The 13,421-nt window shown below is 38.3% G+C and overlaps 1 protein-coding gene and 1 long non-coding RNA gene across 3 annotated transcripts in view; one reads left to right on the top strand and one right to left on the bottom strand.

The window, feature by feature from the left end:
* Positions 1 to 1,996, bottom strand: part of LOC117400970 (uncharacterized) — a 16,656-nt gene extending 14,660 nt beyond the window's left edge. The window contains exon 1 of the long non-coding RNA XR_009311473.1: positions 1,764 to 1,996. This is a non-coding gene — a long non-coding RNA (uncharacterized LOC117400970). The remainder of the gene's footprint in view (positions 1 to 1,763) is intronic.
* The window catches only part of LOC117962250 (homeobox protein Hox-D3-like), a 76,048-nt gene that overhangs the window by 20,146 nt on the left and 42,481 nt on the right, over positions 1 to 13,421 (top strand). The gene's annotated exons all lie outside the window — the stretch shown is intronic.

Raw genomic sequence — 13,421 nt, forward strand, 5'->3', positions numbered from 1 at the left:
GTGTTTAGCTCTCCGGTGTGTTTCTTTGAAGGATTTCAAAGCGCGGCCCTTTTTTTCCGTCTCTTTGATGACTGCGCTGTATGTCGTAAAACGCAATCTTCCATGTCGCTGAGTTTCGTTTCCTTGAGAGTTACACCAGTAAGGGACAGATGCCTGTAAAAGTTTATAACCCTATAAAAGCTTATGGCATTTCCCTTACACCTCTGCAACAAAGAGAATGGTTTCCTGTCTCCGAGAGTATTGGAGGAAACAGATTCGCTTTCAAAAGTGACGAATTACCACTGTACTCCTTTGATGTAAAGTGAGAAAAAAAACTTTCGCGGCATAAAAGGGAGGAGGCTGGGGGCGAACGGGTTTAATTACATGCCTGTGAAAAGATTAAAGATTAGAAACTAATTACAAAATTAGCGAACCAGAAAATACCCCACAGAAAGCAACAACATTTAAAAAAAAAAAAAAATTTTTTTTTTTTTTTTTTAAACGCATTACATATTCGCCATAATACTTGCATACGGTCATATTTAGATAAAAGCAAATTTAAATCTATTCGTTCGACTGAAATACTACGTTAAAATGTATAACCTTTATATACCTCCCTGCATGAAAACCTCTCGCTGTGAGAATTTCAATTTTCGCTCAGTATGATATAGAAATAACAGGCACTCGTGTGTGAAAATGTCAGACCGCTTTGTACTTTAATCAGGCATCTTCAACAACTTCTAAAAAAAGTCTCCTGCGTTTTACCACGTGTGGCTCTGTGTCCCCTTTCTCTTGCTGTTTTAAATTGAATGCATGTGTGCCCGATTAAAGTCATCGATTCAATTGGACAATCACTAACTTACCTGTGCTGACAGTTTTCCAAGATTTTCAGTTCCAGTGGTTTGATTTCATCCGCACAGCGAATCAAAACCACAGAAGCAACGGGGTGTTCTAATACATGCGCACACTTGAATACTTTAGCAAACTTTTAAAATAATAATCGAGACGTACATTGAACCTTATCCCAATAATAATAATAATAATAATAATAATAATAATAATAATAATAATAATAATAATAATATACACTTCATCACTATTCGTATTACGTGTTCAACATTATTTAGCATTCCATAATAATTTAACAAACTACACATACAGAGGTATAAAACAATACACGCATTTATAACGTATAGGCCCGGCATAGATTAGCTCAAATCCCTCTAATAAAGGCGACTAATCTACAGCTCAGTTAAGGATTTTGGTTCGTTTAAAATATCACTGATCATGCTCGTGTTTCTTTGCTTTTACAAGCTCGTTGGCGGAGTTTCTTCATGGTTTGAGATCTAGTTTGATCGACACGGGCTCCATTACGAGCCTGGAGGCTATAGGTTCTGTTCTAGAACGTTTTAATGGTTCGTTATACGTCACTGTTTCCGAGGATTCTATAGCGATTGGATGTGATGAGATCTCTAACCTTGACAGGCAGGCAGACAGTTTGCTCAACAGTACTATAGTTGTAGTCCAGACCAGCAGGCCTATCATAATGATTAATTCTGAGAGTTGTTCTGGCCTGTAAAAAATTATGTTGCATGTCACGTCACGTACACCCCTCTCTCCCTCTTTCTCTCTCTCTCTCTCTCTCTTTTTAAACTACTGTTTGAGGTATTAGTTTGTAATTCAAACAGGTTTAGCAGGATCTACCATGCTGTCACGATGAAACTTTTTCTTTAAATAGTTATTCCAAGTTAAACAAAAAAAAGCAAGCGAGTTCGATTACTCACCTTGACAAGCGAAGATTTGACCCCCCCGCACCCCAATCAAGGTCCTTAAGGACCCCATGGTCTAGCAATCCACTTTTTTGGAAATACATAAATAAATAAACAAACGCTTTCCAAAGTCCGATCACAACTACGCGTTATACTAACTGACGGGTGTGCCGGGAGTTTTGTGTCGTGTCGTGTAGTTTTTAAAACTTTTTTTTTTTTTTTAAAGAATATTTCTGCTGATGGCCCTTAGCGAGCTTGCTCATTGGCTCTCGCGGAACACGTGATGTCATTAAAGTAAGTTTTATGGTTTGGCCGAGCTGACAGACTCACAATATATTTACATCATATATAATCTTAACTGTCCCGCATCGCAGCTGTCAGGTTTTTTTTTGTAATGCTGGGACAAGGGGTGACAGGCTGAGCCGCGCAGTTTGCAATGCCAGACCCATTTACTGTGGCAGGAGAGCGAGGCGAGAACGATTCCCGGGCGAGTACAGTAAGCTAATGTCTTATTTTCTCCGGCTTATTGAAATACAAAACTGCCCCCGCAGAATACTTCGGATTCTAATTAATATCGTAATGCAATACCCGGCAGAGCAATGCATCGCTGCTGTGCGGGAGTAAATTGGATTTAAGACTATATTTACAGCTTCAGTTTAAAGTCAGTATATGCTTTTTATTTATTTCGTTATTAAGTTATTGGTTTTGTTTCGGGAGTTACTGTAGTGTGTGTTTGAAAAATGCTTGAAAGTGTTTCTATAGCGGTCTCCTTTATGTAGTCGGTTTGTGCATGTTTGCTTACAATTTGGCTATGCTTGAAGTATTAGAAATTAACCATAACGCCCTGGTAAACCGGGAAAACTTGGTAGACGCATTGCAGGGTGAAACTTTCTCTGTTCTCTTTCAGTCTAAGAGCTTGCGTTACAAGTTTCTCCTACTTTCTCTAAAGATCTGTATGGCATTCGGGGTCATGGGGTGACGCTTGGAGGGGGGGGGGGGGTGAGGGGGGGATCGTTTATCCACACTGTCCTGGAGTTTTTTGTACTAACCTGAATTGCACCTGTAATGCCGAGTCTGAAGTGAAGATCAGCAGGCAGTAAGTCACACGGTTCGAAAGGTATAAACTCATGTAAAGTCTGGTCCAGAACGCCATTCTTCCGGCAGGCTGTGGTGAACGCGTCTTGGGGCTGTAATTAGAATAACGTTTGCCTTGTGGATTCCATCGATATTTTTTCTATTCTGATTTATCGATCAGAAGTATATATATGTGTGTGTGTGTGTGTGTGTGTGTGTGTGTGTGTGTGTGTGTGTGAAGAACATCATTTTTCACAATATAAATCTGCTAGGAAAATACGCTTAGTAATATAATACCTAAAAAACAAAACCAAAAAATAAGTCCTTAATCTTATATATATATATATATAGATGTATATATATATATATATACAAGATCTCGTAGAGGCCAGCACAATGCTGCAATAAAATATGAATAATAAAATCAGAGAACGCCTATCCATAGTGTAATAAAAATAATAATAATAATAATAATAATAATAATAATAATAATAATAATAATAATAATAATAATGACACAGCGTTCTGACAGACATTCTCGAACGCGTTTAGGAGTTTTGTGGTCAAACTTTTTTTCTTCATCTCACTGTTGTTAAAGCAGCCAACGACAGCATATAGAACCGTTTAATATAGATATAGTTTTATATATATATATATATATATATATATATATATATATATATAATCACTTACAAATAAACTGTCTTTAATACAATTAATGAGAGAAAGCATTTTGCCAATTGTTTTACATGTATTATTATTATTATTATTATTATTATTAAGTTATATGAGAAACTCTTTATCTAAAAACCAGCACGTATGAATATGACCATTTCTAGTATCTAATTATTTTTATTCTAATTGTCTGCAGTAAAATATTTTAAGTATCAGATTATGGTGTGAAATAGAGAGATCAATAAATTAGCAGTAACTTATTTCAAAATGTAAGAATAATATACAAAGAATTGTTTCTTCTAGTTCAGTTTAGAACCTACAACAGAACAGGAGAATAATTCAAAGAGAACCTTAACAATACCAATAGGTTCCAAAGTCTAACGGAACCACGTGGTGTTTCTTTAGAAGGCCCTGGAGTTTTCCGTTTTCCTGTCCAGTACGTTATATAAACACGGCCGTGGTTACAGTTCATTTTGCATTGAGAGGGTCAGCATACCGACATGTTATAGGGGCCCCGCGGTGTGCAGAATATGGTGAAACAAACAATTACAAAGTGATCGCTTACCTGCTAAAGAGACATGCAGGGGATTACACAAGCGAAACACAATGCATTTCCACCAGGCTGTGATTATTATTATTATTATTATTATTATTATTATTATTATTATTATTATTATTATTATTATTATTATTATTATTAACTAAAGCTCCCCAGTATTATGCACCATTTTTTCTTTCAAACATGAACCGATTGAAAATACATCACCATTTTTGTAGACACGTTTTTTGTTAACTATTTATAAGCTGGTATTGAATTAATATTGTTGATTAATGGTTAATGATAATTACATGATTAGGCACTCGTTAAACACGCAGCGTAGCTAGCTATACGTGGTAATGGATGCACACAGCATCGAATTAAGTGGCTCTGATTCGCGTTTCCTCACTGCCGATTATTGCAAGGGTGCATTCACTGAGGCCGGTTTGCAAAGTGTTGATAAAACGGGTCTGTCTTTCAAATAGTCTGTTTACAGAATTTGATGACGTGCTTTTTTTGGCTTTTAGTCTCGCGCTTGCAAACGCGGACATATTTTTAGGGTGTGTACAGCTATGGGCAAAAAGTTTCGCATCACCCTGTAGAATGATCTCATTTAGCTTCATAAAGTGGAATGAAACCTGCTGAATAATGTTACGTTTACACATTGAATTGCACACCGCTTTGTAGTTTTCCAGATACTTAACGAAAAAAAAAAATGTGACATGCCGAAATCTAACATGGAACACTGTACTAGTATCATGGCTTCCGGTAGACTTTTGAGATCTCATTTTGTAGTTGTTTGATTATATGAGGCTAAATAAAAGATCTAAATGATAGATATAGATATAGATATAGATATAGATATAACCGAGCGGCCACACCCCGTGACTGCATTCACCACACATCCCAATAAACTGTATTCGCTCGCCCTTTGATTATTCACAACTGGAAGAACTAGACAATCACTGTTAACCCCTGAAGGGACACAAGGAATCGGGCACTGTCTGTTCAAACGCAGAGCGACTCGAGCATCATGAGGAGGAGACTGACCATTCGGACGACCGGATCCAACCCGTCAGTACATTTTAAACCCGGTTTCGTTGAAACCTCATTGCAAAGACAATAAATAAATAAGAAGAAAGTATCATTTTTTTAAAATTTTATTTTCTGGTGTTACCTTAAAGGGTTAACAGTTATGCTTGTGACGTATGAACTATGCCAGAAGTTCAGTTCAGTGGAGTCTGTGAAATTGAGAGTAGTCAGTATTTTGAGAACAGGAGCCTGGCTATCAAAGAAAAGCTCAGTATTAATCTTCAGCAGAACACCTTGTGGAATGTGTTCTTTTGAAGGTTAAGACTGGGGAGGGGGAGGGGGGGTGTATTTGATTAACCATGTCCCCTGATATCCACCGCTAGATTTGTTTAGAACAGGGAGGGCCGAAGCTGGCCCTTAAACTCTCTGATCTTTGTTTCAAACCCTGTTCTAAATGGTTTAACTGAACCTCCATCCAGACCCTGCAGTCGTTCATTCTCTCATGTTACTGGCTGTTAGACCTGCCGACGTGGAAGAATGTCCCTCCAGGTCTGTGATTGGACACTCCTGGTTTAGAGCACCAGGGAATGCCCTTGGAATGCCCTTGGCAATCCTATAGGATTATTCCTAACAAATACAGAGGAGCCAGCTGGAATCACTGGTGCTGTAGAACGCTCTAAAAACCAAGCTTTTTTAAAATGTATCTTTTGGGTTGTTGGTTGATGCAAGCAAACCCTTCTCAACCTAGTTCTTATTTGACCTTTTTCTGCTTCCATCCTCTTTCTTAAAGGCCTATTTTTATAGGTTACTTTACTGAGTGTACTATAAATCTGAGGGAACACCAAGCCGCTACTTTGAGGCTTGGAACTCGGTTTCAGGAGAGGTTTCAGACCACAGCACGGCACACCAGGGGAGACTTGGGGGTTTGATACAGCAGCACGCCTCAAACTAGGTCCCCCGGTGGTCTCCTGGAAGCAGGTTTCAAGCTGCTTGTCCTGAATATTATTATTATTATTTATTATTTATTATTTATTTCTTAGCAGACGCCCTTATCCAGGGCGACTTACAATTGTTACAAGATATCACATTATTTTTTACATACAATTACCCATTTATACAGTTGGGTTTTTACTGGAGCAATCTAGGTAAAGTACCTTGCTCAAGGGTACAGCAGCAGTGTTCCCTACCAGGGATTGAACCCACGACCCTCCGGTCAAGAGTCCAGAGCCCTAACCACTACTCCACACTGCTGCCCATAATAAGATGCTTTGTGTTCCCTATGCTTGTGACGCTTGAGACCCCTGTAATAGGTCTGTATTATATTGTATTATATTTTATCTCCAATTCTCGTCTGGCTTGTAAATCACCTCTAAGCGTTACGCTGCAAATCCTCAACGTAATACACGTTTAGTGCTTGCAGCAGAGCGTGCAGGCTGTGTGAGCTGCAGGGTTTATTCCGACCAGCCTGTGCTGATTGGGCTATGAAGGATAAGCACGTTGTTCGCTTTGCCGACACTTGAGACCGCTTTCAGCTCCCTTGAATCCATTTACCAGGGGCGCCACTTTGTTTTATAGGAAACTGTTATCCCGCTGCAAAGACGGAATGGTTAACTGCATTTAACATGCCAACCAAAAAGCGGGTTTCTTATTACCAGTACAAACTACCTCCAGTGAGAAAGACCCAAACTGCAGCGATGAAGAAGCGTGTTTGTACAGCGCCGCTCGTCGGTGTAGAGAAGGGGGGGGGCGGGGCTGTGTTATGTTTTGTGCAGCTACTGCTAACAGCGAAACCAGCTGCTGGCAGTAACATCTGCCTCGTTTAAAATACTCCCACTCTACACACAGAGCGTCTACCTGCTCTGCGGAGACAATTAAAAAAAGAGAACTTTTATCAAGAGACCCATTTTAGCGTTCAAGATGATGTCAGGGTCCCCGGCTAATGGACTTTCCAGCAATCCACCAGGCACGGGTTTAACAAAGCGCGCTCAGAGGTGATTGAAATAAAATACATGTCTGCTATACATGCAACATCCAGATATGAAAACATGACATATTTAATAACGCCGAGTTATGAATGTCTAACTATAAACTATTTTTTATTTTTATTTCATTCACCATTGAAACTCGTTACTAAGGACCAATTGATCATCAGAAAGTGGGCTTTATATCGAGTGGCCTCAATATTGAAGGACATAGAATTTCTGCTGACAGAATAACACCGACGTTCTGAGTTCTGAGTTCGGTTAATTTATGAAACTGGTTAACAGTGTGTTCTTTAGTTGAACCGTTCTAGATGATATATATATATAATTACCGCCAGTTAGAGCAAATGGAGACTGTAAAAGAAAAGCAAGTGTTAATCTTGTATCGTGTTTACACGGAGGTGGTCTCCGCTGTTTTATTATATTGATGTATCTGTTTGCTGCTCCTTCTTTCATTCAGCGTCGCAAACACACCAGTTTTACATTAGGTTTAAAAATGAAGACGTTTTCAGGAATACCTCCTGTAAGGAAACCCGCAGGGGCGATTTTCACAAAGCAACCCACTTAACAGGCTGCTAGCGAGCTGTCTTATTTTTATCCAATTAAAAAAAAACTGTATTTTAACCTAGAACGATAATAGTAGAAATCCACTCAGCAAGTCTATATGATTAAAGGATAAATGTGTATATATATATATACACACACATACATACACACACACACACACACAGAGCCAACTTCCCAACGTTTCGCAATGTTTCACACACCTTTGTCAATGGAAACAAACGGTGGAGGTACTGCTAGGCTTTCGATGGCATGGTAAGCACCCTCACTTATTTCTATTGAACTCTATCAATGTGCTTGTGATGTCATTTACGACACAGCGATGTAACGAGCTGCTATCCCTCTATCAGGCATCGTGGTATTGATTCTGTGGACCCATTTATTCTCCTTTATTCTTCTGTGTATTATCTAATTTCATTTCTTCTAAAATTACAAATTGCAGGTCGCAAAGGGTTGAACTATTGGTTCATTAAGCTTTTCATTTCGTAAGTCTGAGAGGCGATTCTGTATTCTTTTATATAATTCTGAACCCGTCTCTCCTACATATTTTATTTTGTCGCACATTTTGGCAGAATATACAAGGTTGCTATAGTTTTGCAGGGAAGTGGACTTGATTTAGCAGATTGCCACCTAGATCTGCTTAATGAAACCAGCCCCTGGTCTAGAAAAGGAAACACATACTTCAAAACACGCCTAAACACGTTGCAGTGCGGATTCCTTAAAGACCCATTCACCGAACGGACCACAGTGTTCTATGAGTTCCAAATAGAAGCATTAGGGTTCTATGATTGGATTCTTCATGTTTACAACCACTTCTCCCTTTTGGGTTCCAAATACGAATCATTCGAAAACTCTAAATTCGATTCTAATAGTTTCATACAGAACGCCCTGTCTCTTTTTTTATATTCAAGTGTAGAATACAGACGGCAACCAGCATTTGAATCATAAACGGTTTAATTTATCTCATTGAATAGCGCGGCTGTGGCACAGTTCATTAATAAATTTGCTGGTCAATGTAAAACACACACCCAGTAACAGACATAGGCGGGGACTTCTCTCACACTTTTTATAAATAAATGAACGAATTAATTAATACATTAATACATTTTTAAGTAGGTAATTAATTAAACAACACGCTCCCAACACCGGGAGGACGAGTGCAGCCACAATAGATGCGGAAAACATATTTGCATAAACCAGATATTCGCAGCGATTGAAATGATTTATACAAAAAACATGCAAACCAAAAATTACCCACATTAGTTGAAATATATATTTTAATATCCATCTGGAGTTCCCAGTGCAGTGCATTAATAATGCATAGGTCATATAGAGGTATAACATTGTGAACCTCGGGGTTTTACACTTATCGAGAAGGAGAAATCACACACACACACACACACACACACACACACACACACACACACACACACACACACACACACACGGTTTCTGCTTGAAGTATTGTGAGGGAAAGGAGATAAACGTTCGTTTTGACGTTGATTTTTTTAAAATGTAAATTACAAATGTTTTTTGTAGATCCTTTTTTGTTCATACCGCGGTGTGTAAAAAGAAAAGAGAACAAACAAAAACAAAAAAAACACGCGGCTTTTAAAAGGTTAAAGCTACGAGGTCTGTCTTTTTAATCACATCGTTTGAATGCGCACCCAGGCTCTGACCTGCGCGAGAACCCAGCCGGAGACGCCACGAGCACGCATGACATCATGGCGTCCCTGACTTCACCTTACTGTACCAAGCGACAGAGTGCAGCCATTGAAATTCGTTAGTAACAAGATTATCCGGTGCAATAAACGAGTCAAGCTGGAATTATTGCGGGGATAATTCTAGAACCGAGGCATACCTCGTACCTTCTTCTAGTTGCAGTGACACATCCATTACATTTTCAAGCTGTCAAAGGAGTTAGACTCGGTATGCTTCACAATACCTATAGAAATGGCAGCCCCGGTTTAACTGCTGCGTGCAGAAAGCAAATGCAGGGGATTCATGAATAAAGACAGCGATGCTCCTGTGTCGAGGTTGTCTGTATAAGTCCCACACTCCCCCACACAGCCTGTTCGAGTAGAGATCCGATGTTGTGTTATTTTGTGTTGCTATTTAACATATTGCTGTTGTTTTCAATGCAAAATTGTGTTTAGATTGTGTTAAAAAAAACACGGACAACACAATCCGTGTTAACACAAGACCACGCAATTTGTGATAAATGTAACATAACTGGTGCATGGCTATCTGCATACTAATATAGCACAAGTACAGAGCATCGTGCAAATGTATCAGAACACCTCAAGATGCGTCATTGATATCCTTTATATACCTCCCTGCATGAAAACCTCTGGCTGCGAGAATTCACATTTACTGTATTACTGATTACTGATCGAAACAATAGGTGTGTGAAAATGTTAGACCTGCTTTGTTCTTTAATTAGACATCTGTAACAACTTCTAAAAAAGTCTTGTGCGTTTTTACCACGTGTGGCTCTGTGTTCCTTTTCTCTTGCTGTTTTAAATTAATTGCATGTGTGTGGGTTAGGATTGGGGTTATATATCACACACAAAAATCTACACATTAAGTACATTTTAACGATGCATAATAGCATTGTAACTACACGTGTAAGTGCATGTGTATTTACTAAATACAAGGTCGTTTGAGACGCTTAATGTAAAGTGTGACCAAAATACTTTGTTGATGGAATGCTCCACACAGAGAGCAGTAATTAAGAATTTTTATTAAAATGGATCTCGGCTTTCAAAAGACGTCTTCGATAACGACCACATTCTTAACCATAACAGCGACAGCACGTCCCGCAGCAACACTCTCCGTATTAAATGAGATTTTTTCACTTATTAAATCCCGCACACTAAAGAGACGCGTTATAACGAGGGAAAGCGTCCCTTTAATTAAACTAGCTTGATTATTTGGTGGGATTTCATAAAACAATTAAAAATAAAAACAATAAAAACATGTTTGCTTTATTGGTTTTTTTTTTAATTGCATTTGTTTGGGGTGGTATTGTCTGTTTAGGGTGACTGCTGGTTGCTGTGTGCGTTCAGTCACTCTAGTTGTATAAGGATATGATATTCCTTCTAATAAGGGCATTGTTTGCAATAAGGGACAGACAGAAGATTCATCAACATAAACTCCGCTGTTCTGAAGTATTGCTATCGCCCGCACCCCTTCACACTGTGGCTCTGTTCACTGTTATTTTTCCCCCAGTAATGGTTCATTTACATTCCATCTTCATTCGTTATAATACCAGGGCAGTAGCCTCAATAAACATTTCATTTCCAAAGGGTACTTTAGCATCGGTGTGCAGGCAGCACATGTACTACATGTTGTAGAGACAGAGTGCAGAGGGGGCTGCCGAGCAGACAGGATATATTAAAAGGGGTTCAATAGCCATTTGTAATGCAAACATCTCTGTTGATATATATGCATTCTTATATAGTCTTATATATCTCTTTAAGTATTTAAATATTATATATATATATATATATATATATATATATATATATATATATATATATATATAGATAGATAGATAGATAGATAGATAGATAGATAGATAGATAGATAGATAGATAGATAGATAGATAGACAGACAGATACAGAGACATGCAGACAGACAGATAGATAGAGATAGATAGATAGATAGATAGATAGATAGATAGATAGATATAGAGACAGACAGAGATAGACAGACAGACAGATAGGCAGATATAGATAGAGAAGCCAGCCAGCCAGACAGACAGACAGACAGACAGACAGGCAGGGATAGACAGAGAAAGACAGACAGATAGACGATTTCTAGCTTATTGAATTGTGTTAATCAATCAACATTGTATGGTATACTGTAGCCTACTGGTGCAGCATATAAAAACATTGTTTTATTTATTTTACTAGAACTGCCATGTATCCAGGTACTGTCCGTGTCAGTGTTCTAGAATGTGATGAAATCGTTCTGCACAGTTCCACGGCATACAAAAACAGAACTAGGGTTAATACTGCAGCGACACAGACGCACAGACCCGTATAAATATCTATATACAACGTGTCTTTAGTTCGTGTAATATATATTCTCAAACATTTCAAATGAACAGTGAGGCGTTTTTAAAATAATAGGTATTTATAAAGTTTGTCTTTAAATATTTGGTTTTCCTAAGCTGTTGCCCCGTGTTATTCCACTATACACAGCACAAATGGTGCGTTATAGAGAGTTGGGGGGAACACGATTCCTTAAAAAAAAAAAACAGACACACAGAGCCAAGAGCTCTTAAAACGCTGTACAAAATCCACCTAATGTGAAAGGCAGTGTTTAAAACCCCAGACACTAGACAGATGTCTCTCTGTCCAGGCCCAGCTTTTAACATTATTTATTGCCTTGTATACCATTCGCATTCTCCTTATCCGATACCCAATCCTGTCATCATTCAGTAAGCGTTGCATGGCCTATTATTTTCACATTTAAATATTTATTTTGTGGTAATGTTAAACTATAATCTCCTCTCGCAGTTCCCAGTCGCTCCCTGGTGTTTTGGAAGGGGAATCCGAAGCTCTAATCCTCATAACTGTCCCGGGATGACACAGAAAGATTCATACCGTATTTCAAGCTCCGGCTCCGAGGCTACATTTCACCTTAACCAGACCCTATAGGACTGTTATGTCACTGCTATTGTCATCTTACTATTCTTTTATTTAAATGCATTGCATTAGTGTATTAGAGAGCATGTGCTTAAATAATGCTTCGAAATTCACACTTTATTATTATTATTATTATTATTATTATTATTATTATTATTATTATTATTATTAGCAGGTTGATGTTAAATATTGTTCAGTTATGAAATATGATTTTTTTCTCGTTTTACAAAAAATATTGTTCTAAAGCACAGACAACTTCCATATTTTAACATAATAAAATATATACACACACTATATATACACTATATATATACACACACACACACACACACACACACACACACACACTGAGACACACTGCAGTTGCAAATCCTTTAAACTTGAAAATGCTGAACATATATACAAAATATAGTATTGCCTACATGTATTCTTAAAGGAAAGAAAATAGTCGCTGTTTTTTTCATGTAAAACCGGTTTTAAAAGACCAAACGCCTCGTCTCTCATATAATGGTTCTTGTACCTGTTGGTGGAAGTCGGCAAAAATGAAACACCAAAAAAATACACAAGACACGTAACCACACTGCGCCAATGGTAAAAATGAAACACCAAAACAATACACAAGACACGTAGTCACACTGCGCCAATGGTAAAAATGAAACACCAAAACAATACACAAGACACGTAGTCACACTGCGCCAATGGTAAAAATGAAACACCAAAACAATACACAAGACACGTAGTCACACTGCGCCAATGGTAAAAATGAAACACCAAAACAATACACAAGACACGTAGTCACACTGCGCCAATGGTAAAAATGAAACAGCCCCCCAGCAACGTCAAGTGAAGGACCCGCTCCTTTCTCAGCTGAGTCTGAAAAGGAGGGCGGGGGGGTTGGGGGGGTATGCATGTATTTATATATGTATATTACTGAAAAAGGTGATAAAAAAACACATTTTTTTAATGACACAGCCACTAATGTCTGGCTGTGTAAACAGATTGCGCTTCCCTTTCCATAAACCACGATGGTGCAAAAAATAAATCTTTATTTACTGATTCCACAGCCAGAACGATGGCGAAACTAAAGCAAATCTACAGCATGTAGACGCTGCAGCAATAAAACTATGTAACAGAAGACATGTGGACTCCCTG

Source organism: Acipenser ruthenus, chromosome 42 (assembly GCF_902713425.1).
Source record: "Acipenser ruthenus chromosome 42, fAciRut3.2 maternal haplotype, whole genome shotgun sequence".
Taxonomy (NCBI): domain Eukaryota; kingdom Metazoa; phylum Chordata; class Actinopteri; order Acipenseriformes; family Acipenseridae; genus Acipenser; species Acipenser ruthenus.